This window comes from Sceloporus occidentalis, unplaced genomic scaffold, assembly GCF_023333645.1.
Source record: "Sceloporus occidentalis isolate IW3139 unplaced genomic scaffold, rSceOcc1.0.p SCAF_169, whole genome shotgun sequence".
NCBI lineage: Eukaryota > Metazoa > Chordata > Lepidosauria > Squamata > Phrynosomatidae > Sceloporus > Sceloporus occidentalis.
In genome coordinates, this window is record NW_028317149.1 from 857,815 (window position 1) to 883,337 (window position 25,523).

General features: G+C 39.9%; 1 pseudogene; it reads left to right on the forward strand.

Moving 5' to 3' along the window:
* Positions 1-6,684: 6,684 nt before the first annotated feature.
* On the forward strand, positions 6,685-18,427 carry LOC149279366 (SWI/SNF-related matrix-associated actin-dependent regulator of chromatin subfamily E member 1-related-like; annotated as a pseudogene).
* Positions 18,428-25,523: the final 7,096 nt, after the last annotated feature.

The window sequence follows — 25,523 nt, forward strand, 5'->3', positions numbered from 1 at the left end:
CATACACCCCTCTGACTCCTCCCCCCTCCCATACACCGCTCTGCCTCTCTACCCGGCTCCGTTACTGACAGGAACTTTCACTGCAGCTTCATAGAAGCCTCAGCGTAAGTGAAGGTGAGTAACGGAGGCTGTCTGTGCGATGCAGACCCCCACCGGCTGACAGAGAGGATGATTCTCTGTCAGCCGGTGGGGGTCTGCACGATGCGCACAGCCAGCCTCCGTTACTGCCCTTCACTTACGCTGAGGCTGCAGTGAAAGTTCCTGTCAGTAACGGAGCCGGGTAGAGAGGCAGAGCGGTGATGTATGGGAGGGGGGAGGAGTCAGAGGGGTGTATGGGAGGGGGAGAGAGACGGAAGTGAGAGACCGGCCGACAGTGAGGGGAATCCAGGTCCCCTGCAGCGTTGCGGAGGATAAGGATTCTAGTGTTATAATCCGATCTCTGTTTGAGGTCGGATTATAATTTTTATAATCGATAAAAATCGATTTGATTAATCGATAATGAAAATCGTTGACAACGATTTTCATTATCGATTATTATCGATTTTATCGATTAGTTGTTTCAGCCCTAGATTGTAGGCTCCTTGTGTAGCTTAGTGTAGACGGTTGCTGTTTGCAGGCGTTCCAGGAGTTCAGGAATGAATGGCAGAGGATATTTATTTTTTATGGTGATATGATTCATCTCTCTGTAATCCACACATGGACGTATGCTGCCATCCTTTTTTCGCGTAAAAAATATACCGGCTCCTGCTGGGGACGTAGAGGGTCTGATGAAACCTTTCTTTAGATTTTCATGGATGTATTCCTTTAAAATGTGTAATTCTTTTTCTGCCAGTGGGTATATTTTGCCATATGATATGGGTGCCCCAGGCAGGAGATCTATAGGACAATCGTATGGTCTATGTGGTGGCAGGGTCTCTACCCCTTTTTTGTCGAACACAGCTTTATATTGTTCATACGCTTTGGGTAGCAAGATCTCTTGTCCTTTTTTCATATTCATTTCTAATATGGAGTGTATGAATCCGGTCGGTAGTTGTCCTCTATGATGGTTACTGACGGATGAGGAGAAGGTTAAGGTGCCTGTTGACCAGGTAATGGTAGGGTCATGGAGGCGTAACCAGGGTATCCCAAGGAGGGATACCCAACAGGGAATAGAGGTGAGGGAACCAGATCAGACTTGGATAGGTGTGGTTTGTTTAGTGAGGGGACCCGTTTGCAAAAATGACCCATCTACGACTTGTATGCGCAAAGGATTTATTTTGTCATGCACAGGGATGGACAAGGCATTTTCTATGTGGACTTCGAGGAAACAGCCGCTGGACCCGGAGTCGATCATTGACAGCCATATGAGTTCTTATTCCACTGCAAGGAAAGAGGAACAGATAAGGGTGGTGATATGGTGGTCAGAGTGGATGGCATGATAGCAAGGTCATTGGGTTTACCCCTGTTTCTCGCCTTTCTAGGGCAGGATTCAGCGGTGTGTCGACAGTTACCGCAGTAGAGACAAAGGTTCTCGTGCCTTCTGCGTTGTAATTCTGCTGGTGGCAGCCTTCCTTGAACCAGATTTGCATTGGTTCTTCAGTCTGGCCTGGAGAACGAGAAGGAGAGTAAGCAGCCGAGGAGTATCTTGGTGGTGCAGCAGGTGTTGCGGCCTTTTCTTGGCGTCATTCCCTCAGATGTCGGTCTAGCTGGATCGCTTGTTGGATAAAGGACTCCAATGATTCCGGAATCCCAAAATGAGCGAAGTCGTTTTTCAAGGGTTCAGACAACCCTAAACGGAACTGGTTGATCAATCCGTGTTCATTCCAGCGTGTGTCAGCAGCATACCGTTTGAAGTTGGTGATATAGTCTTCCACGGGTTGACGACCCTGGCGTAAAGCCCTGATAGCGGACTGAGCGGTTTCTTGTCGATGCGGGTCATCATACATGGAGGACATGACCGTAACAAAGGAATGCCAGGTCGAGACACTGGGATCATTGCTGCGTAGGAGGTCGTGGGCCCATTCCTGTGGCGGTACAGATAGGAGGGCAATCACAGTGCGGACTTTTATGGCATCAGAATGGTATGTGCGAGGTTTCAGTTCAAATAGTACGTCACATGCCATGATAAAAGACTGGTATTTGGTTCTTTCACACGTGAAACATTCTGGCAGAGGCACCTGTGGTTCTGGATTGGTTGTCAGTTCCTCAAGTGGGGTTACAACCCGTACAACCGGTGGTGGTTGTGGGAATTCAGGTGTAGGGGCCGCAGCTTGGGCCTGCAGGTCATGGACGGCTTGGGTGAGGGAGGATACCTGTCGTGTCAGGTTATCCAGTACGTCAGCCAGCTCAGCGAGCTCCATGGTATGGCTCAGATATTCTGTCGGGTTAGTAGTCGGAGCCCAGTATGCAAGGCTGGAGACGTGGGTGAATCAAAACGAGGTACCGATAGGGATGAGACATAGACGAAGTCAGGGTTAGCAGAGGTCGGTTCAGGCAGCGAAGGGTCAATATCCAATGAAACTATGATAAGGCAGCACTGACGTGTATACGTAGAGAGCACAGTATATCTGAGCACTGAGTAAACTAAAGGACACAGATTTATAGGAAGGAGGGAGGGATACTCCCTCTGATGTCAAGATTAACCTAATTCCATACACCTGAGAATGTTGCCTTTAAGAAGAGGATGTGTATGCACGTGCGCCACTAGAGGGTGTGCGAGAGATGGAATGTGTTCTCTGTCTCTGTTGGGATGGCCCTGCAGTTGTGTTCCGTCCGTCCTGAAGATCATGGTGCCGGGAAGAAGATTGCGGTACCGTCAGCGCCGGGGAGTGAGCGGGTCTGCCATGTCGGACCCCTCTTCGTGCGTCGCCATATTGGCGGCGTGGGTCGGAAGGAGGACGCGGCGTGGGACCTGACAGTAGGATATATATATTATCTACTTCTATATACAGACATACTGCACTATTATTTTTGTATTTCTGTTTTTTACGTTACATGTTACAGACACCAACAAGGAGCAAACTAAAGGAATGGGATGCTCTATAACTGAAAATAGCAAAACAACTCATTTCTGACCTTTAGGGTCCACCCTCCATTGAATGCTGTTTAGTACACTTCATAAAGTTATCCCATGGGGTTTACTAAAAAGAAACATATATGCATGGAAAGACATATCCAAACCACCAAGCATATCTGTTTAGCTCTCCCTTCCCACATTTCACTTGGTCTCCTCTCACATCTCCAACACCACGGGACCTCAAATTAAAATGAAAAAGGTAAATCCTCATAGTTTCGAATATCACATTAAAATGTCACTTAAAAGGAACATTTTAAAATAATGAACGGCTAGGCATTGGGATTTCTAAACATTTATCTTTTCAATAAAATGAATGGATTAGTATTTTTGTGATTTACATTTGCAATTTTAGTTTTTTAAATAAAGCTGTAGTATTTAGTGATATGCTTAAAAGTGCTTTGTGCTCAATGGAACCTCTCCTGCCAGCTATCATAGTGACATCATAATAGAAGTCTCATATGTTACACTGGATCTCCACACACACAGCGTGCAAACAGTTTTGAAGGACCATCTAAAGACAGCTGGCTACCTGGCAAAGTAATCTGCGGAGTGTCGGCTCCCCGGCAAAGAGATCCACAGAGCGTCAGATTTCCATCAACAGATTTGAAGACTGTCAACATATCTACGTTTTTCTTGTTGCTATGACATTTTTATTTTTTTTTAAACTTCTTTACATTTTAGTTCTAGTCAGTTAGCCTCTTAGTGCCCAGAGGGAGGGGCAGTTCTTCACACCCCAGAGATTTCCTTCCATAAACAAAGGTTTTTTCTTTCCTGTGGGCTGAAAAATGACTCTTCGTGAGTCCAGAGGCAGCTCCATCTTTAAACTATCCATACAATGTTTACTATTAAATTAAAAAAAGTTTGTTCTCAGAATTGTTGCTGTCTATGAGTAATTCTTTCAAAATACTATCACCTTTAGTTAAAATGGTATTATTCCAAAAAGTCTGCAATGATGTGCTAATGAAACTTATTTTTGGACTACCAATTTGATTTTATGTGATTGAAATTTGGTGTTACTGTGAAATAGACATCAAATGTTTTAGTTATTTATTGTAAAAACACATTTAACTAATTTAACACATCTATTAAAACTAAAGCATACACAGTCATTAGCTGAATATGTTCAATGACAATAGCAAAAGGAACACCTTTGTCAGCAACTTTCTGTGTGACACAGATCCAGACGGGTATTGACAATGCCGGCACCTGTACTATTGTTCTTGTCCCGTCTACCGTTTGCCGGAGAACTCGCTGCAGAAGTTCTTCTCCCTGTAAAACAGTACAAGTGGAAAAACCCCAAGTAACGTCCACCAGGGTATCGATGATCCCAGCAGTGAGGAGGCTCCAGAATAAGTAAATATGTTAAAAATGATAGACAAAGTTCTTGAGTATGCCAGGTGATGTTTCTGAAACGGAGCGAATACCACAGAGAATGAGAAAACCATGTCTGGGGCAGGATTCGCTAAATTAGTAAAACCACAAAAAAACAAATGTAGTCAAGCTCAGAACCAGGCGGGCCAAAGATCATACACTAGATGGCTAGTCAGATGAACAGGGGTTAAATTCCAGAGCGTGTAGTCAGACGGTCCGGGTCATACACAGGACGGAAACAAAATCGAATCGATGAGCAAAAGGAAGGTCAGGAACGCCAAGGGTCAGGAACATGCCGATCAAAAATGCAATCAACTTGATATCAGAGCAAGGACCATGCCAGGGTAAAGAGACTGGATTTTTAAATCCTGCGCCGGCTGAAGCCACGCTCCTCCAGCAGGGGAAGATTTTGTGAGAGAGGATCCCTTGCCCGTCACTTTCCCCTTACCCCGACGCAAGGTATGTCTATTAGGAACCCTGGAGCGGGTGACAGTTCTGTACCTGTTCCAGCCACCACAACAGAGCCAAGACATAAAGTGGGCGGCTGAGTTTCTTTGCCTTTTTCTATAAAGAGCTTTTTTTATAATAGCTAACGCAACATCCAAATATAAGCAAGCGTCTGTCATACAAGACAGTTTAAACCCAAAATCTATATGCATGTCATTTTCATGACTTGATAGAAACACAGAATTTGACCGCAGATGAGAACCATTCGGCCCATCCAGTCTGTCCATTTTTCCTGATCTAAGGGATCCACATCCACATCAGTCCTTGGTCTGGTTCCATAGTGAGGATAGCTTTATGTCTATCCCATCCCTGTTTAAATCCACTGACTGTAATATCTCCCACCAACTCTGCTGGGACATTATTCCATTTATCTACTATCCTCTCCGTAAAGTAGAACATCCTTACTGTGACGAAGACCTATACTCGGACAGAGTAGCTCCGCCGTAGAGATCTTCTTTGCCACTGAAAGTGATTAACCCTGTGTATTCCCCCAATACATATATACAATAAATATATATATATATATTTATAATCTAACATGATAAGATTAAAGGTATAATCACCCACCAGGCAGCCCAGAACCACCATACAGTTCTATTGCCAGCAATGCCCACCCGACAAAAAGTTACTATTTCAGGGTGAATCCGGCAGAGCGGTGTCAATCCCGGGGTACCATTGGAGAGCTAAGGGTCCAAAGATTCTATGATCTAAAAAGTGATGTGATCCAACGTCGGTACCCTGAGCGACAGTGTTGGAAACATCCCCGGGAATAGTCCATGCAGTAGTCGGGCCAGAGTACCATAGCTGCTGCTGGGTAAACCACAGTCCTAGAAATTGGTAATTAAACCACAGTTCCCGAACGAGCTCCCGAACGAGTGTTGCCCACCACATGCTTAATATACCCTTGGTGGGGCAAAGGGCGTCCGTAGCAACACTGTTCCAATTGTCGATGGGTATCTCCACGGTTCCTAGCTACCGCACAGTTCCACGAATTTGCGGCTAGGTCCTAGTCAGGCGTATTGAGTGTTTCCTGGCTTGTAGAGCCCCATAGCCGGCTAGTCCATAGGAGTCTGGTTCCGGCAGGCCAGACAGTATTTTCCGGTCACCTGGTGCCCCTTTAAAGAAGGGACTGGGCAAGCAGGTAAGGAGTTGTGACGGATCGTCCTGTGCCCCAGACTGGACACATCCGCCCGTCAGCTCCTTCCCTCTCCCAGTAAGCGGACACGCTGTGGCTGTCCGAAGAAAGCAGTCACAGACCACCACTTCCCTCAATCATGAGACAGGACTTCATGCTTTGAGGTTAAAACAGAACTCTCTTTATTACAAACACACAGAATTTATATACAATCTCCATTCACTGTGCACCGAATCCAACCCCCAATCCTATCAGCCACATCCCATCGCAAATCCCATCAGCCACATCCCCTCACAAATCCCATCGGTATACAGGGGATGTATCAGGTGAGGGGATTAAGGGATACAATGGGTTTCCCCCACCTGTGTTATCCCCCCTGTAGTGCGGGTGCCGTCTGGGCAGACAGGGCTGTGCTGGCTGATTAAGAGCCCCAGCCAGATTATCGTCTCTTTGAAGGCTGGAGCTGCAGCCACATTCAAACAGGGTACACATAAATATAATAATAATAATAACAGTGAAGATCAGACATGGTTCTTCACAGGAGTCTTCCCAGAAATCCAACAGTGCCCCACACTCAAAAATACTGTCAGGAACTGGGTCCATACAGGCGACTGTAATGACCCAGAGTGCCCAAAGATGGAGTTCAGGAGTTATTGCGCAGTAGCGGAGTAGGACAGGGCATGGTGCAGAGCGACTGCACTTTCCCGGGTGGGCATCTAGGGTTGTGCAGCAACATACCAGCGCCCTGACATAGCAGCTGATGTTAACCAGAACTTGGAGATGTCCTGCAGGCACCCTGGATCAGGCATCAGACATAGCACTAGAATCATGTGCAGGATGCTGCCAGCTGGGAGAATGGAAGCTAAGCAGAGTATATAAGGGAAACATAGCAAGCAAGGGGGACAGAGCAATGAGCATAACAGACAAAGCACACATAAATAAAGGACTAGCCTAGGAGTATGTGATAATAATTGGAGATTCCTTCACATCATATGGCCATAGAATGCTTAGCCCACCACTACGCCAAGGACATACCTTTAGACTGCAGACTGAGACAATTATAACAGGTGGGGCACACCTTATAAAGGAAACCGAGCTGAAGCAAAGAGCAGAACAAGAATCCAGGAATCAGAGGTTCAGGACAGAACATAACGGAAATCCAGAAATGGACCACAGTAAGACAGGGAAATAAAACAGGTTAACGTGACACTTACATTGCCCCTAAGCCTCTGACCCTCCAGGTTTAGACTATGACCTGTTGTTCTAACATTGTTCTTACTTTTAAATTCTTCTACTTTGTTCATTCCCTCCGATCCTCTTCTTTACTCCAAGCTATATACCGTATTTGCTCGATTATAAGACAAGGTTTTTTCCAGAGCCTCCTGTCTTATGCCCCCCCCCAACTTACCGGTACTTCTGAGTCCCCGGTGCTTAGTCCTGGCAGCATGTACAGCTCTCCTGGATTCGCGTAGAGCTCTTCACTCTGCCCGGACTAAGCACCGGGCAGCGTGTAGAGCTCTACGCAGTTTGCGTACACAACTTCCGCTGCAGCCGGGAGGAGGTGCGGTTAGCAGCGGGGGTTGTCTGCGTCCATCGCGCAGACCTTCCCCGGCTGTCAGAGATCAGAGTTCCTCTGTTTGGGTGAAGAAAGTGATCACTTTCTACAGCCATTTAACATGCCACATGCACATCAATTGTCATCATGGGGTTAATAAGATGAGATAATAGGAGGAATAATCATGCAGGTCTTGAAAATAAGGAGATTTCCCCAATGGTATACATGCAAGAAGGATTTTGTGTAGAAGAAATTGCAAATGATATCAAGTTTGTATATGCTGACACTGTCTGTTTACATATTTGACGGAATTCTTCCCCTCAATAATGTGTTTTTTTTAACAAAAAAAGATATATTTTTTTGTTTTTTATGTTTTTTTTACATACTTGAACTCACAATAAATATTTTTTTGCATGTTTCTATGGTTTCAAATAAAAAAGGATGTATAATTTGTGTGGGTACATCAACATAGAGGAGAATCTTAATTAAACCCAAAAATACAAAAAACATATGGGCTTTATGGTTCTAAAAATCCTGGGACTGAAAGGGTTAAGATCTTTACATTTTTACATTTACATTTTTAAAAATAGTTAAATGTGAATAACTTTTAGTATGCTTTACCAAAAGTCCTGACATTTTTAGTATATCTCTGGATATATGGGCTCTTGCATTGTGTAGAGTTTGGAGTAAATTGGTTAATATTTAAATTCATTTTTGCAAGTAAAGTCACATTAAGCTCCCCAAAAACAAGCTTAATGCCACACATTTGCAATGTGGGAAACCAAAGTCGATGAGACTTCTAGGTTAAGGAAGTTAAAAACCTATGTCATGTAAAAATATGACGCAATTGATTGACATTTGGAAACATTTTGACATAGCTATCTCCTTTTACGCCCGAGGCAAGAATGGAAAATTGTGCCTCTCACACTATATTTTTACATTGGTGATTTTATTTCCACTGCCCTTACACACTACAGCCCATACACACACACATATGCATTGCCATATACACACACCTGTCATTTACATGCATATACACTGCCCATATACATACACAAACAATGTCTTTACACATACCTGCCCACACACACGCTGATCCAAACCTTATCACCTCCTAAGCTTAAACGGTGTTGCTGGAATGCCTCGACATTCAGCGACAACGAAAACCCACCCCTGGACGCACTATGAACGCTCCAGAGAGCAGTCACAAACACCAATGCGAGAGATTTTGCCTCTCCCAAGATGGTGACGCCCATAAAAAAAACAAGTTCCTAAGAGGGTCTCTCCACACCCTCCTGAGAAGGCAGGTGAATGTAAAATTGAATTGTCCAGATACAAAGATGCCCCAAATAGAACATGGGGCAGAAGGACCAGATGTCAAAATCGTAAGTTGAAAAACTGAATTGCGCATGTTTCAAATGTAGCCTTTTAGCCCCAAACTCATGCATGGGTGGTATCACTGTACTCAGAAGATGTTGGTGAACACATATTAGGGTGTTGTTTTGAAGTGACATATGCCAGGAGCTGTAACTTTATACCTGAAGTACACAAAAAATATTACTGCCACAAACTTTGACAAAGGCAGGCAGTAGAATTAGTGCAAGGAAAGTGTCAAAGTACCAGTATTCAAAATACTCCGGGTCGTCTAGTTTTTCAAAATATAGGGCTTGATGGGGGTAAATTGAAGTGGCCGGCATTAAAGACGTCCCAAATAAACACAATAGGGTGCAAATAACTTCAGCCCAAATCTAAAAGTCCAAAAGAGAAGCACGCTCGCCGGATAGTAGGCCGTATCAAATAATCAGATTTCCAGAGCTGTCTAGTTTTTGAAAATATATAGTTTTAGGGGATAAAATTAATTATGGGATCTTTACTGTGTCTCAGGTGAGACCTGGACCAAGCAAACTGATCTGTCAAAACTCCATGTTTGAAAACTGTGCATGTGCCAATTTTGAACCCGCAGTGAATAAAAGACATGCCCTACCCATGTATATGGGGTATTCATGTACTCGGGGGTTGTTTCTGAATACAAATCACAAGTTGTTTCAGTAATTTCACGTACCCAGGGAAAATTACTGAAGTACTGTGTTTGGATAGAATAGGTTTGTTAAAAATGAAAAAAATGAAATTTTACTGCAACATTTAGGACAGATTGGTGTTAAAAATACTTTAAAATACTAGTAAATACTAGTAAAATACTTTGGGATGTCAACTTGGCATACTACATTTAAAAAAAATCTTATTTAGAAACAGCAATGTGCATTATTCATATTTAACCCTGTAAGTGCCAAAATAAATGAAAAAAACAGGCATACATTTTTAGAGGTTTTCCATTTGCACTGGTTATACATAGTCTTTATAAGTGAAACTGAAAATTTTGTCTTTTTCTCCTAATTTTCCCTACATTTTTAGATATTTTTCATACTAACAGATATATAATTAATATTTCAAAAGAAAGCAGTAGTTGTGCTGAAAATAACAATATATAATGTGTGTGGGTGCACTAAATGAGTTAGTGGAGAATCACAGTTGAATAAAGAAAAACACAAATACGGCTCTGGTCATTTAGCACAAACATGTTAAGAAAAAAAACCTTGGTCCTTAAGGGTTTAAAAATGCACGGTATCATTTCTATGTATTTAGAAATGTATTTATATATCCAGGAAATTGATGGGGGTTGTCTCCAGACAGAATATTAGAATTTATCAATTTACCTTGAAAATGGCTACAAGAGACAAGCAAAACACAGCCACATAATACAAATAATACTGATAATACTAATAATAATATGTTATTAAAATGTTAATAAAAAAATACCCTTCCCTGTAGTGTATTTCTAAAAGTTTCATATTTTCTGTTGTATGGGAAAGTTGCCCCTGGGGCTGTGTGATGATTGTATTCTGTAACCTGGGGTAAAATATATATAGAGAGAGAGACATGATTGCAACCTACATTGCTTCGTGAGTGTTTTAAAATACAACGCTAAATTAAGGGATGGTTTTGACATAATAATCTTCCCTATAATAGAGAGGTGAACCCGCCATTTTGTCGTTTCGATTGGCGTAAACTGATTGGACGGCAAAAGTGCAATATTCCGTCATAGGGTTGTCGTCACCTCGCGCAGAGCTGAAACCGTTGGTTTACCTGAACTGCGACGGTAAGCCTGCGACCTTAGCGCTTATTGTGAGATTGCTTCGGATCTTACGTTTTTTTGAGGTGAGGACCCGTTATCCGAGTTCTCCTGACGCGGAATCCCTTCGGAAGTTTCCCGGAAGGTGGCGCCTGAGACATCAGAGTGAAATCGCACCTTGTCGGGAGATCTGTAAGTGTCTGTAGGAGTTTGTCAAGGGGGACCGGCAGTTATTTCACTTAAAACAACACACCGCATTTTATATTTAATGTTTCTGGTAAGCTTGTCGTTAGTAGAATATTTAACCCTTCCATTAAATGCAATTGTCGTAAGGATTAATTTCCTTTAATGACGCTTTAATGTCATATATATCCCAGATTTTGAATACCCATCTGCGTCTGTACATGGACAGTTCCAGCTGTTATGATTTATACTTTTACTTCAGAAATCCTGTAACTAAGCACATGGTGGAAATTTTCTTGTAGCCATTAAACAAGAGAAGAGAGAGAACATGGCACAGACCAGTGGAGGAGAGAAAGCTGGGAAAAAGTTGGAGGTAAAAGTCATGATTTTTTATATTTACATTTTGTCCCATCCATAAGGGTAGATATGGTGTTCATGCTACACATGTCAGATTAGTTTACAATGTGTTGTATGAACCCCTGGCACACTACCGGTTATTATCCCAACCAATATAGATTATGAAGAGGCAAAATAAGCATCTGTTATGTAGTGGGTATTGTTTTTTACAGGTCGTAAAATCTCCTTTTTTATTACAAATGCATCTTTTGTTACAAAGATCAGTCTAATAATAACTTAAAATGTGTGATATCACGTTAAACAAAATGTCTTCTACTCTTGCTGACACCCAAGGGTGAAAAACTCTTAGTCATTCATTTAAAAACGTACACATTTTAAAGTAGCCTTTCTAAAATGCAACTGGATGGCTGCAATGTTTTGTTTTGCGGAAAATAAAACCATATATAAAGCCGACTTTCCTTTTGTGCTCCCTTCTTCTTACCAGGCTACAAAAAAAAAGAAGAGAAAAAATACCGTTTCCAATGGACCCAAAGCCCCAGTCACGGGGTATGTTAGATATTCGAATGAACGCCGAGAACAGATCAGAAGCCAGCACCCAGACTTGTCATTTTCAGAAATCTCAAAGATGCTGGGAGCTGAGTGGAGCAGTTTGCCAGCACCAGAGAAGCAGGTTTGGTTTTCAGAAACAAACTATTATGCTAAATGTATTGGTCCTTTTTAGTTCTATTGTTTCCATTCCCATGAATATTATTTTTAGCAATTAGGTTTTTGGTTGTATGCTTATTATGGGTTTTACTATTTATCTATTTATTACACCGGTGTCATTAACAAGATGGGTGAGTGAGTTTATATTCAATGTCTACTTCCAGGGGGCATAACTAGAAGCCACAGGGCCCGGATGTGAAAATTGCCAAGGGGCTCCCCAACAGCTAGTCTGTGCCATCACTGCCCCCAAACAACTTGTCTGTGCCTTCCTCGCCCCTTTCCTTCCAACATACACTCTGGCACACATATGTAAACACCCTTACACAAATTACACACACTCATACCAACACATATGGTTACATTCATTCTAACACACACTCCATCACAGCCCACTTACGCATCCATGTTCACACACACACACAATTACACATCCATGCTCACACATACGCACATTTACTCATCTATGCTCACACACAATTGCACAACCATGCTCACACACACAATTATGCAATTATCCAGTCGGAAGGGCCCTTTCTAAACTATTTTGAATCGGTTTGAGGAGACAGAAACAAGGAAATTCGGCCCCTGGTCTACTTAATGATTGACACCACACTTTTAATGACATCATGCAAGTTGAGTAGACAGGCATGTAGTATCTGTTAACCATGTTATCTAGCTTGGCTAGGAGCAAGCAACCCAAATCTATTCAGTTACAAAGTCATTGGCGTCAACAAGAAGAATGCTACTCCTATTTTTTCTTCATATAAGTTATAATTATGTTGCTAAGGAGAGCTGTCAAACAAGTTAAAAGAGCCAGATATATTTATGCTTGAGTACTAATGATTATACTTTCTATATGAGGTCTAACAGTTGAAGTTAACATGCTCTATTTTATAGAAATATCTTGATGCGGCAGAGAAGGACAAGCAGCAGTACATGATGGAGCTCAGGGAGTACCAACAGTCTGAAGCATACAAGATGTGCACAGAAAAGATCCCACCTAAAAAGATCAAAAAAGGTCTGCAGACTCTGCTCCGCTATATATATATATATATATATATATATATATATATATATATATATATATATATATACCTACCGATATGTGTCCTGTTGTCATCTAATATGTATTTTTGGGCATCTACATCCCACTGTAAACATGTCTTAACAATTAGAAGTATTCGGTGAAATCTTTATTTATTATATACTTGACTTTAATCAGTAGTTTTTAATGTCATTTGTTTTTTATTTAGAGGAAGGCAATGTGCCCATCATTATTACCACCTTGTTGAACGAGCAACCATCCACAGTGAGTAAAGTAGTAACTCCATGCATGCCTCTTACTTTTTATCTTATCCAACTTTGTTTTCCTCCTGTCACACAGTCCCGATGTAAATACGGCATGGTTTATCTGTGCCTTAAGTAGCTTGCATGCAAGTTATAGTATTTTATTGTATTAGTATTTCTGGGGGGTTTTTGGTGTTTGGGAAACAGCATTCCATGTGGCTTACTTCGGCTTTTGTGGTCTTTCATCACCTGGTTACTGGTTGTTGTCCTGGATTTAGAAATACAATATTGTTTTTCTGTTTTTTAGAGCAAAGATCCTGAGACTGATGGATTCCCCACATGTGATGTACCCATTTTTACCAAAGAGTTGTTCAATGAAAATAAAGGTTTGTGAACTGGAAAATTACCTTTAACATAACTTTTTTTGTAAAACCAAAAACATTTTCAACCTTGGAAGTCTATTTACCTAGCAGCCACTAATCTCTTTTAACCCCTTAACGGCCACTGATGTACCAAGCACTTCATGTAAAAACGATCAGTTAACGACCAATGACGCGCATGGCACATCATGGCATTACACAAATGGCATTACTGTTAATGATGTATTCTTCCTCAGATTGTAAACTTGCAATCAGGGCCTCCTTTATCTAACGTATCAGTTTGTATTAGTCTGTATATTCTAGTTTTGTCATGCCCTTTTAATGTATATATTATAAGCAGCGCTGGCTGAAATTTTTGCGCTATATAACCATGAAATCATAATAACGGAAGCTTAACTCGAAGGATAATGGCACAGACAGCCAGACCTCTGACAGGAGTTTTGTGAGGGCAGGAATTCTCTTATTATATATATTGCCACATAAGGCAATTTTTTATTTTTTTGCTTCCCATATTACTTTTGTAATATTTGGGATTTTTAATACCCATCTGCATCAGTACAGGTATAGTTCAGGTGTTATGAGTTATACTTTTACTTCAGAAATCCTGTAACTAAGCACATGGTGGAAATTTTCTTGTAGCCATTAAACACGAGAAGAGAGAGAACATGGCACAGACCAGTGGAGGAGAGAAAGCTGGGAAAAAGTTGGAGGTAAAGATCATGATTTTTTATATTTACATTTTGTCCCATCCATGAGGGTAGATATGGTGTTCATGCTACACATGTCAGATTAGTTTACAATGTGTTGTATGAACCCCTGGCACACTACAGGTTAATATCCCAACCAATATAGATTATGAAGAGGCAGTATGTTATGTAGTGGATATTGGTTTTTACAGATCGAAAAATCCTTTTTGTTATTAGAAATGCGTCTTTTGTTACAAAGATCAGTCTAATAAAAATAATACCTTAAAATGTGTGATGTCATAAAAAAACAAAATGCCTGCTGCTCTTGATGACACCCAAGGGTGAAAAACTCTTAAACAGTCAAACTAACTGGACGGCTGCAATGTTTTGTTGTGGAAAATAAAACCATATATGAAACGAACTTTTTTTGTAGCCTGGTAAGAAGAAGGAGTGCACAACAGGAAAGAAGAGAAAAAAGACCGTTTCCAATGGACCCAAAGCCCCAGTCACGGGGTATGTTAGATATTCGAATGAACGCCGAGAACAGATCAGAAGTCAGCACCCAGACTTGCCATTTTCAGAAATCTCAAAGATGCTGGGAGCTGAGTGGAGCAGTTTGCCAGCACCAGAGAAGCAGGTTTGGTTTTCAGAAACAAACTATTATGCTAAATGTATTGGTCCTTTTTAGTTCTATTGTTTCCATTTCCATTAATATTATTTTTAGCAATTAGGTTTTTTGGTTGTATGCTAAATAGGCATTTTACTATTTATTTATTGCACCGGTGTCATTAACAAGACATACAGACCCCTATCAGATGGGTGAGTCAGTTTATATTTAATGTCTGCTTAATGAGTGACACCACACTTTTAATGACAGCATGCAAGTTGAGTAGACAAGCATGTAGTATCTGCTAACTATCTAGCTTGTTATCTAGCTTGGCTAGGAACAAGCAACCAAAATCTATTCAGTTACAAAGTCATTGGCGTCAACAAGAAGAATGATATTCCTATTTTATTGCTATTCCTATATTATTTTTTCTTCATATAAGTTATAATAATGTTGCTAAGGAGAGCTGTCGAATGAAAATGCACAAGTTAAAAGAGTCAGATATATATTTATGCTTGAGTACTAATGATTATACTTTTTCCATATGAGGTCTAACAGTTCAAGTTAACATGCTCTGTTTTATAGAAATATCTTGATGAGGCAGAGAAGGACAAGCAGCAGTACATGATGGAGCTCAGGGAGTACCAACAGTCTGAAGCATACAAGATGTGCACAGAAAAGATCCCACCTAAAAAGATCAAAAAAGGTCTGCAGACTCTGTTCCACTATATATATATATATATATATATATATATATATATATACCTACCGATATGTGTCCTGTTGTCATCTAATATGTATTTTTGGGCATCTACATCCCACTGTAAATATGTCTTAACAATTAGAAGTATTCAGTAAAATATTTATTATATCCTTGACTTTAATCAGTAGTTTTTATTGTGATTTGTTCTTTATTTAGAGGAAGGCAACGTGCCCACCATTGTTACCACCTTGTTGGACGAGCAACCATGCACAGTGAGTAAAGTAGTAACTCCATGCATGACTTTGTATCTTATCCAACTTTGTTCTCCTCCTGTCACGCAGTCCCGATGTAAATACGGCATGGTTTATCTGTGTGTTAAGTGACGTGAATGCATGTTATAGTATTTTATTGTATTAGTGTTTTTGTTTTTTTGTGGGGGGGAAGCAGCATTCCATGTGGCTTAATTCAGCTTTTGTGGTCTTTCATCACCTGGATTTAGAAATTATTTTTCTGTTTTTTAGAGCAAAGATCCTGAGACTGATGGATTCCTCACATGTGACGTACCCATTTTTACCAAAGAGTTTTTGAATGAATATAAAGGTTTGTAAACTGGAAAATTACCTTATAAGATTTTGAACAAAAGTTTTTTGGTAAAACCAAAAACGATTGCAACTTGGCAAGTCTATTCACCCAGCAGCCACCAACCTCCTCCAAAGTAATATTTTTCTTTTTTATCAGAGAAGAGTTAAATAATAACTCATCTAATTTGCATTCTTTGTTGATGACAAAGGTATTCAATGATTAGCAAAACATACTTAATTTCCTAGTGACATAAGCATTAATGTAGATGTACTGATTGTATAGAAAACAGTTGTTAAGCACACAAGATGTATAGCTGAAACAAAATATATTCCCACCCACTAAGCCGAAATCAAATCCCCCTAAAACAAGTAAAAACTTGATGCAGCAAAGATCAGTATACAAACTATAATGTAGAACAGATCAGTTTATCTGGAAGGTTAATAAGGACAGGATGAAATGTAATTTATATATGTATGTAGCAGAGGAGTCTTTTTTGTATGGTTTTATTTATCTTCTACTCCCCACTAACTCTACTTAAAATCCAAATGATGAAAAAACTGTCTTGTGCAGTCATGTGGTGTCATTGTGATGTATTTAATAATATGAAAATCATGATGGTATAGAATGTCAGGATGGATGCAGAGGGATGGAAGAGAAAATTGTAGCACTGGATATACCTTTTTATCATTATAGGTTATGCATAAGAAGCACGACATATATCTTTTAAGATGTTTTTCCACTAATGTGTCCATTCCCACCTCATGCAGCTTGTGAAACAGAGCTGAAAGAACTGACCAGTAGGAACTTGGAGTTGGAGAAGAGTAATATTAAATTCAGACAGAACTCCTATGGTTTGATGCATTACAACGTGTGGCTAGAAGAGGATATAGAAGCCAGAGAAGAATTTGTTATGAAGCTTGAGCAGGATCTGCAGACTATTCATCAAACCCTACTGAGCTGCTTCTCCTCCTTGCCCATCCCTGGTTAGTGAAGTCCACAGATATTCTGTCTTTGTCCTACAGCAATGTTCCCTTTTTCATTTGGGATATCTATGCAAATAGCATATTTATGTTTCAGGACAAATTATATATACCGTATTGGCTCGAATATAGGCCACACTTTTTCCCCCCACTTTAAGTCTTTAAAGTGGGGGCGCGGCCTATATTCGGGGTCTAGCGCCCGAAGCCCGGGACATGCAGTCCCGGGCGCCGGGCAGGCAGCGGGGTTAGGATACAGATCCCCCGCAGCGGTGCAGGGGACCTGCATCCTACTCCCCGATACGCTCAGACAGCCTCCCCTGCCAGCCCCCCCCCCGACTTACCGGAGCAGACTCCCGAGTGTCTTGCGGGGCCGGCGGGGGACATCTACGCAATACGCGTATACAACTTCCGGTGTTAGCATGCAAATAGTTAAAATACAGTGGGGTGATATTATATCACTTCTTTTTGTATGTATTTGTATGTATTTTTTAAATGAGTTTGCCATTATACCACTACAAGCGTAAACCAAAAACAAAAGGAACCCGACAGCTAAAATATGAATGCCGACAGGCTCTTTGGGAGTCTCGATAGCTGAATACATCTGGAAGTATCAGTTTTATTGTTGTAAAGTAGGATGTGTTTCAGTGCAAAAATAATCACAAAGGCTTATTCACTGAACACGTGATTTGTTTGAAGCTTTTCAGCTTACAAAAATAGCAACCCTGGTGATTGTTTAACGTTGAAATGGATGTGTTCGGCTTCATAATGCATAGTCACCGTGGAGAGATTTTTGATAATACACAAGTCATGGCCAATGCTTTTTGCCAGAGAAACTTTACTGGTTTGCTGGTTTTCCCCTTAATAATACATAGTGAAGTCAGCAAGTTGAAATGTTTTGACTCAACACAGCTCTATCGTTAACAAAAATATTTCATTATTTATTCCTCTGACAGTAATATTTGTCTCCTTGATACTCTGTCACTTAGTGCTCTTGACTTACTGGACATTGCAGACCAGCTTTAATAATACTTTTCATGTCCCAATTTATATTGTAGGCACTGGTGAGACAGCAACACAAGAAAATCTTGATGACTACCTGACTAAACTTCATGACGTGATTATGAAGAACCCATCTCTGCACGAGGATATAGTCATCCGTGTAAAAGAAGCCTTGTCTAAGATTGACATGGAAGATTTTGAGTGATATTATTGGTAACCGTCCACAGTGTGCTTACGTGTACGCCCTTAGTTATAAAAATGTCCTTCTAGTAGCAGAAAGGTTAGGGCCTTTCTTTTGAGGACAATGAGAGTAATTACTTCTGCCACGAGGAGGGTTTTTTTGTTTGTCTCCTTGAAACAATAATGTTTTATCAAAATACAACTGACTTAATTATCGAGTGTAATATGCAACTGACATATTTTTTTGGCAAATATATATATTTATACAGAGAAACCTGAAAAAAAAAAAAAAAACTTAAATAGGCCCCTTGTTCTTTCAGAGATCTAGTGCATTTATTTATATATATATATATATTCTCTTCCCTTTAGTGATAAGCTGTAAGATTTGAAGACCACCAACTCAGTCTTCAACAGAATACATCAGAACTTTTCACAACTTCGCTGAATTAACAGTGAATGAGCAACGGATATGTATAGGGGGTTGCTTTGGGTGTAAGGGCAAATTATAAAGTTTAAATAATCACTAAAGATTGTGTGCAGTGAATTTCTTCTGTATCTTTTTATGTGCATATCTGAATGATGTTATAGTATTGTGTTGACTTGCCAAAATTGACTCTTATTAGCATATAGCTGAAAGTCCTTACACAAGCCATAGGCATTAACTGCTACTATAGTAGTATTTGCACAAAAGCTCCTCTTGCTGACATTTTTCAAAGGTCTTTCTCATTGTCTCTGTACAAAGCAGCTGCATTACCATATACTTAATCAGGTGACATATTGCAGTAATAATGTGCCTTAGAAGAGTCATTTTAACAAAGATTCTTTACATAATTATTCTTTACAATGTGTAAATATATAAATATAGCAGCTTTTTTGTACGGTATTTTTCTAATATTCTAATTGACATGCTCAATTTTAAAACTAAGTACCAGCAGGTCAAAAAATGTATTAATACTGTTCCATTTTTTGGGAAATCTGGCCTTCCAATCACAGCCTAAAGATTGTTGAGTGAGCAAGAATATTCCTTCCTCCACATGGCAAATATATATTTATAGGAGGGAGTTATATCTATATCTATATATACAGGGATTACATTTGTGTAAATATACTCATACAAATCAGACACATAATGAATTATTTTCATTTGAATCTGATATATACGTATATATATATAGTTATTACTGGCCCTACTGACTGGGTCAACTCTAATGGTGGCATGAAAAATAATGCATTATTTTACAGGTAAATCAATACACGTTACTGTTTGGGAGCTTTTTATCTTCGATACAATTTGTTCCAGTTCAATATGTATTAATTTAATGATTCTTTGTGTATTTGTTCTCATAGTCCAATTCTAAATAAAATCTACAATTCAATTCTCTGTCCAAGTGTTTTTTTTGTAGCGGAAATGCATGATTATCTATTTGCGGCTCTGTAGCCAGAAAAAGAAATCGGGTTAAAAAACATTTATCAGCTATGCATTAAAAATAAAGTCCAAGTAGTCAAATTAGGGTAGTTATAGTGCAAAGTAGCTATTAATCCCAAAAAAAAAATCATTTTCATTTTAGGTAATTTCTAGGTATTAATCAAATAACTCAAATATTTGAGTTTTTTAATGTTCAATCCATTTAATCCACACCTCACCGTCTTCATCGTAACCCACAACCCCATAATAAGCCTTTCCCTTATACTTACAATACTTTACGACACTTATGTGAACGCAAAGACTACTCTCAACCACGCGAATGCAAACTCAGTAAGGATCACTATAAGACCCTCAGTCTAGCATACACACAGTATTTTCAAACAAATGACACAAACTCAATTACACATCTCAGCCAAACACTTAATTTCCAACACAGCACTCATCACATCTCACCTTGTTCTGTTAAAATCACCTTATCCATTTGTATAACATATCTGAAGGCCATATGAGCTTGCACGGTTATATTTCTAAAGTTATATATCGAATCCCTATTTGCATAGGGCTGATGGAAAATTTGGGCTTCAAAATTGAACAAACACATAATACCTCATCTGATCATTTACAGCACTTCCTCATGGTGCTGCCACTAAAAATGCAGGAGGTCACATGACATGAAGCGACTCCATAGCTAGCCATAAATTGTTCTTGATGTATGGCTTCCACACAGGCCTATGGGCAAATGGGAAGAAATGTATTGGTATCCAACCAGTCTTGTCCTGATGTGCAGTGAGTTCTAGCCACTCTGCTTAATTTAATGTATTGGGAACTAAATGCATTAGAAGCATCATTCCTTGTACCGTTATACGTCCCGGGTACTCATAGGCAGTTGCCATAAAACGGTAAGTTTAATTTGTTTAGCATACTTCAGCACCCTCAAGACCAAACGTTCGAGACATGGCTGCTGGAGTATATGAATATACACATGTATGTACACATATATGTGTGTTTATGCATATACATTATGTGTGCGTATGTGTATATGTATGTGTGGGGGGGGTGCAGAATAGACATTAGAAAGAAGATAAAAAAAAGTATAAGGCAAGCAAGCAAGCTAAAAGAAGAAAGAGGATAGACAAAAATTAGGAAAAAGATATCAGCAAGTGTGCTGCAAATAAAGGACAAATGAAAGCATAGAACAGAAGTGAAAAGAGACCCAGCAGAGAAAAGGGGGATGAAAGCGATTGCTAAGGCAGGAAATCCAGAGAATGTTCCAGGTACCAAAGCTCCTTAATTTGGCCATGGCAGAGGTTGATTTAATGAAGGTCCACAAATGATAAGAATTTCCATACAGCATGTTGTAAAAATGGATATAAAATATTTTATTTCATTGTCCTGTATGTGGTTCACTGGCATAGTTTCACCTATGGATTTGAAATGGTTCTTTTGTAAGTCTGATTTTGGAATGAGCTGCATCCTCCTTAACACTCCTTAAATGTAAAATCTGCCCTAAAAGTGCTGCAACCAAAAACAAAAAGAGCAGGTCCTTTTAACACAATTCAAATCAATTGAAAGTAGTCTTCCACTTGCCAGAGGAGTGTGCATTTCCTAAATAAAACATTAACAATCGAACAGAAAAAGGAATGTGAAAGGTTTTTTGTAGTGGTCATGTGTTCACTATGCCATTTTCCTGTGAGCCAAGAACACGTTCTGATGTACAGGAAGAATCCTGTATTGAAGACACTGCGATTCTACCTGAAAGTTAGAAGAAGAAGAAAAAAAACATATTACAACTGGATGCTTTAACTCTGGAAGGCTGATATTTATACAAATGACGATAACCACAAACAGAAAACCATTTTTCATCTTCTAGAGTCCTTCCCCTTTTTCCCCACCCATCCTAAAAAGGATGTGTGATCCAATGATCAATTTAAAACCAGAGACAGATTAAGGGGGGGGGGGATATTTATGCAGATGCTTGGAATAAAGATGACTGGTTCCATGTTATACAAATAAGGTGAGTTTACAATACAGTATGCTAGTCATTAAGGGTTATTTTTTAATTTGTAAATATTTTCTTTTGTGTACTATAACTTCTATCCTGAAAAACACGACTGATCTGTCCAACTACCGTCCCATCTTTCTAATTCATCTTGCCTCCAAGCTTCTTGAAATAATTTTTTATAACCAATTTGCTAAACTCCTAGTTAGACTCCAACTCCTTATTTGACCCTTTTCAATCCGGTTTCCTCTCTCGGCATTCTACTGAGACCACCCTTACTAAAGTTAATAATGACCTACTCTTTGCAAAATCCAAGGGCCACTACACTATGCTAATCCTACTGAACATTTCTGCTGCTTTCGACACTGTGGACCACACTCTTCTCCTTCAAACACTCCATGATCTTGGTCTCCGTGACACTGGCTCTCCTGTTATAATCCTGCGATTCTGATCGTACCTTCAGCGTTTCAGTCTCCAGTAGACTTGGGTGCCAGCCAACTCTTCATGTTCGTCTTCGTGGGGGAAAAAGTCTTTGCATTCCACAAATATTTGCCCGTTCCTGTGTTCGGTTCGGGCGAATATTCGTGTACATTTTAGTTTTCTTCATTTTTTGTAGAAGGGGTTAATACGGGGTTAACGCGGTATTTTAAATGTCCGTACCAGGAACTGTATTGGTCACCGGCAGGGGCCTCCTCTGCCATCAGCCAATGAAGTGCAGACGGCAAACCTACGGATTTCTGCTCCTGTTAATCCCTGTGATGCTGCATTGATAAGGTAGGCTAGATGGGGAAGGGACCAGGGAGACAAGTCTAGTCTCCAGTAACACTTCCCCTCCCTCTCAGTCAGGGTATGCCAAGGCTCAGTTCTCCCTTTATATCTCTTGGCAAACTTATATCTTTTGGCTTTCAACAAAACCTATATGCTGATGACACCCAGATCTACCTATCTTCTCCAGATCTCTCTCGCTCTGTCTTGATTGTGTAACTGTCTTGCCTCTGTCTCTACCCGGATATCTACACAATTCCTAAAAGTTTCTCTCTCAAAAACGGAATTTCTCATCTTGTCTTATAATTGCAGAAATCTCACAGTTATGACACTAATTTCAGGGCCTAAAAAAAATGGATAATTCACTAATCCACAAGTAGTTTGCAATAGAGCTCAATATTTTGAGTCCTATTAGCAGAATTAAATATATTTATCTAATAGCAGAATTGCTTATATTCAGTAATGGAAAAATTGATCAATTCACAAAGCAATGATTTACTTCAGACTACTGCTTCTCTGGAAATTGAGGCCACCTGTGCACACCTTAACATCTGAAGACCCATGAATAACAGTCATGCAACTGACAACCACTTTATATTTATATAAACCTGAGAACTTCAGGGGTGGGGTACCTGGAGCAGTCCCTCTTCCGAGAGAGTGACTTTGTGGAGGGTCGGGGTCACACAGCCTTCAGTAAGTGGGGAATGGGTGGGAAGTGAGTTGTCAAACACCACTTCCCTATCCGCAGAAAGAAACTGACCAAGACAAAGATTTTTACCAGAACACATTGAAGGTATACTAAGGCCTATTGAAACCGCCGCAAATTACTACACTGGTCTTTTCGTTTTGTGTGTATATTTTTAAAAAGGCAAGATAGGGACTTTTAATATATGACTTCATATTATGTGCTTCCTTGGTACTGGTAACGCTCAAACAAAAATCAGCAACAATAAAAACATCAAAAAAAAAAAAAAGTCGCAGTTCCAAAGGAATATTGATGAAACACAACACTGCCTTCAGTCCAAGAATAGAGTGGACACCAGTGTTGCGCATATTTTACTACATACTATGTCAGTATGCTGGTGAAACTGGCATTTCAGTGAAGATATATAATAAAAGGTGGATAAAAGAAGATGATCATCACAAGAACCGCAACACTTTTCAGAGAAAAGGGAGAGGAGTGAAGAGCTAACTTTTACTGCTTGAAATCAGTTTTGGATATGAGAGGCAGGGTGGTAAAGGCAGTATTCTTGCTATTGATGGCAAGTGTTTTTTCAAGGTAGGTATGGAAAAACTAAAGCTATTCACAAGTGAATGATGGTCAAGAAAAGATGACAACTCCTAAAAGTTGTTTTCACATCCAGGTCATAACCAGGGCATCAAGTAAACTTGGCATCTACCACATCAGGTCAGGAGCAATAACTGAAGTACTTAAAATGTTCAGTACCTCACTCAGCTGGATTACCTCTCACCAAAGTTCACACTGCATGCCCTAAAACATAGAAAACTCATCAGCATGCGATCTGTATGGAAAGGGAAATTTTATGTCTTGAACATATTTTGTCCTCTGGAAAAAATATCTAAAACATATGAACAAAATACATCTTCATAGATACATGCTTGCAACAAAAGCAGGCAATTAAAAGTCACTTAGTAAGTCACTGATTTTGGTCTAAGTCAATATGCCACCTTAACTAATTGCCATTCTCTTGTATAGATGGCCTATATAATAAAATATCAGAAAATAGGCAATTGCTTTAAACACTCTTGGTACAAGACATTTAAAAACATGGACATCTTTTAACCAAATAAAGTGTACAAAGCATTAAAGATAAATTAGTTAAACCAATTAATTACGCTAGCCTCCAGCGCTGCGCAAAGGCATCTTCAGGATCGGCTATTTTGCCGGAGGTATGTTTTATGTATCTATATCTTTTAGATAATAGATATAAATGACAGTTTACAGGTCTATAGATTAAAAACGCCTGCAGGAGCCACTACCTGCAGGCTCAGACAGTGACGTTAGGAGTGTGTGTGTAAAAGGATTAACTCACTGTGGAAACTAGGATCCTGAGCATAAGCAAAGCAAGTGCACTGGACATTCAATTTAAGCTTGAACACAGTACACCAAGCATTGCTCAAAGAAACATGGTATTGAAGGACAGCCATCTCAGGACATTGCAACCAAAGCATGGGAAGCATGGAGTTGTCAACACACAAAGCAGCGACTGGGTCTCCAACATCCAGTTCTACCAGTATTAAGAGTCATGATACAACTTGCGGGTCATCTTGCACAAGACAAAGGCCAACAGAGAGGTAAAGAAAATAGTTGTTTTGGTTTTTTACTGCTTATACTACTTCCATTGGAAGTCTGCTCCAAGATCTAGCCAAGTAGCCAAAAATACCTGTTCAAGCACAAGGGATTCAAGGAGTCATTGCGTATATTTCTGCCAGAAAATTATGCATAACGGAGTGCGCTTTTCACCGATTGTTGAATTTCGGGTCATTCAAACTGGCTAAAAACAGACACAAGCAAAGCAATGACAACGCGCATGAACACTATTCCATATAAAATAGGTTTTTTTGTTAAAAAGTCAGTTTTGCAGCTCCCTTTTTACCACTTTGTGACTAAGTGCATCCTATAAAACATGGTCTAGATGACCAAGGATATAATTGTTTGTTCTATAGTTTTCATTAAACAGTCTGGGTTCTGTCCTGTCACCAGGCGCTAGCATTGCTAGCTTCCATGATGATTGATCCAGTGTAACAACAAAATAATGGACAGCACTCAAACAGAAGATTGGGCATTCTCTTCAGGCACATTAAAACTAAAGAGATTCCCAGACAGTCAATTCAGACCCCTCTGATGAGGTAGTGCGATCAGCAATGCAGAGCAATGGATTAACAGTGGTGGGGATCAAAGTGAAAAGA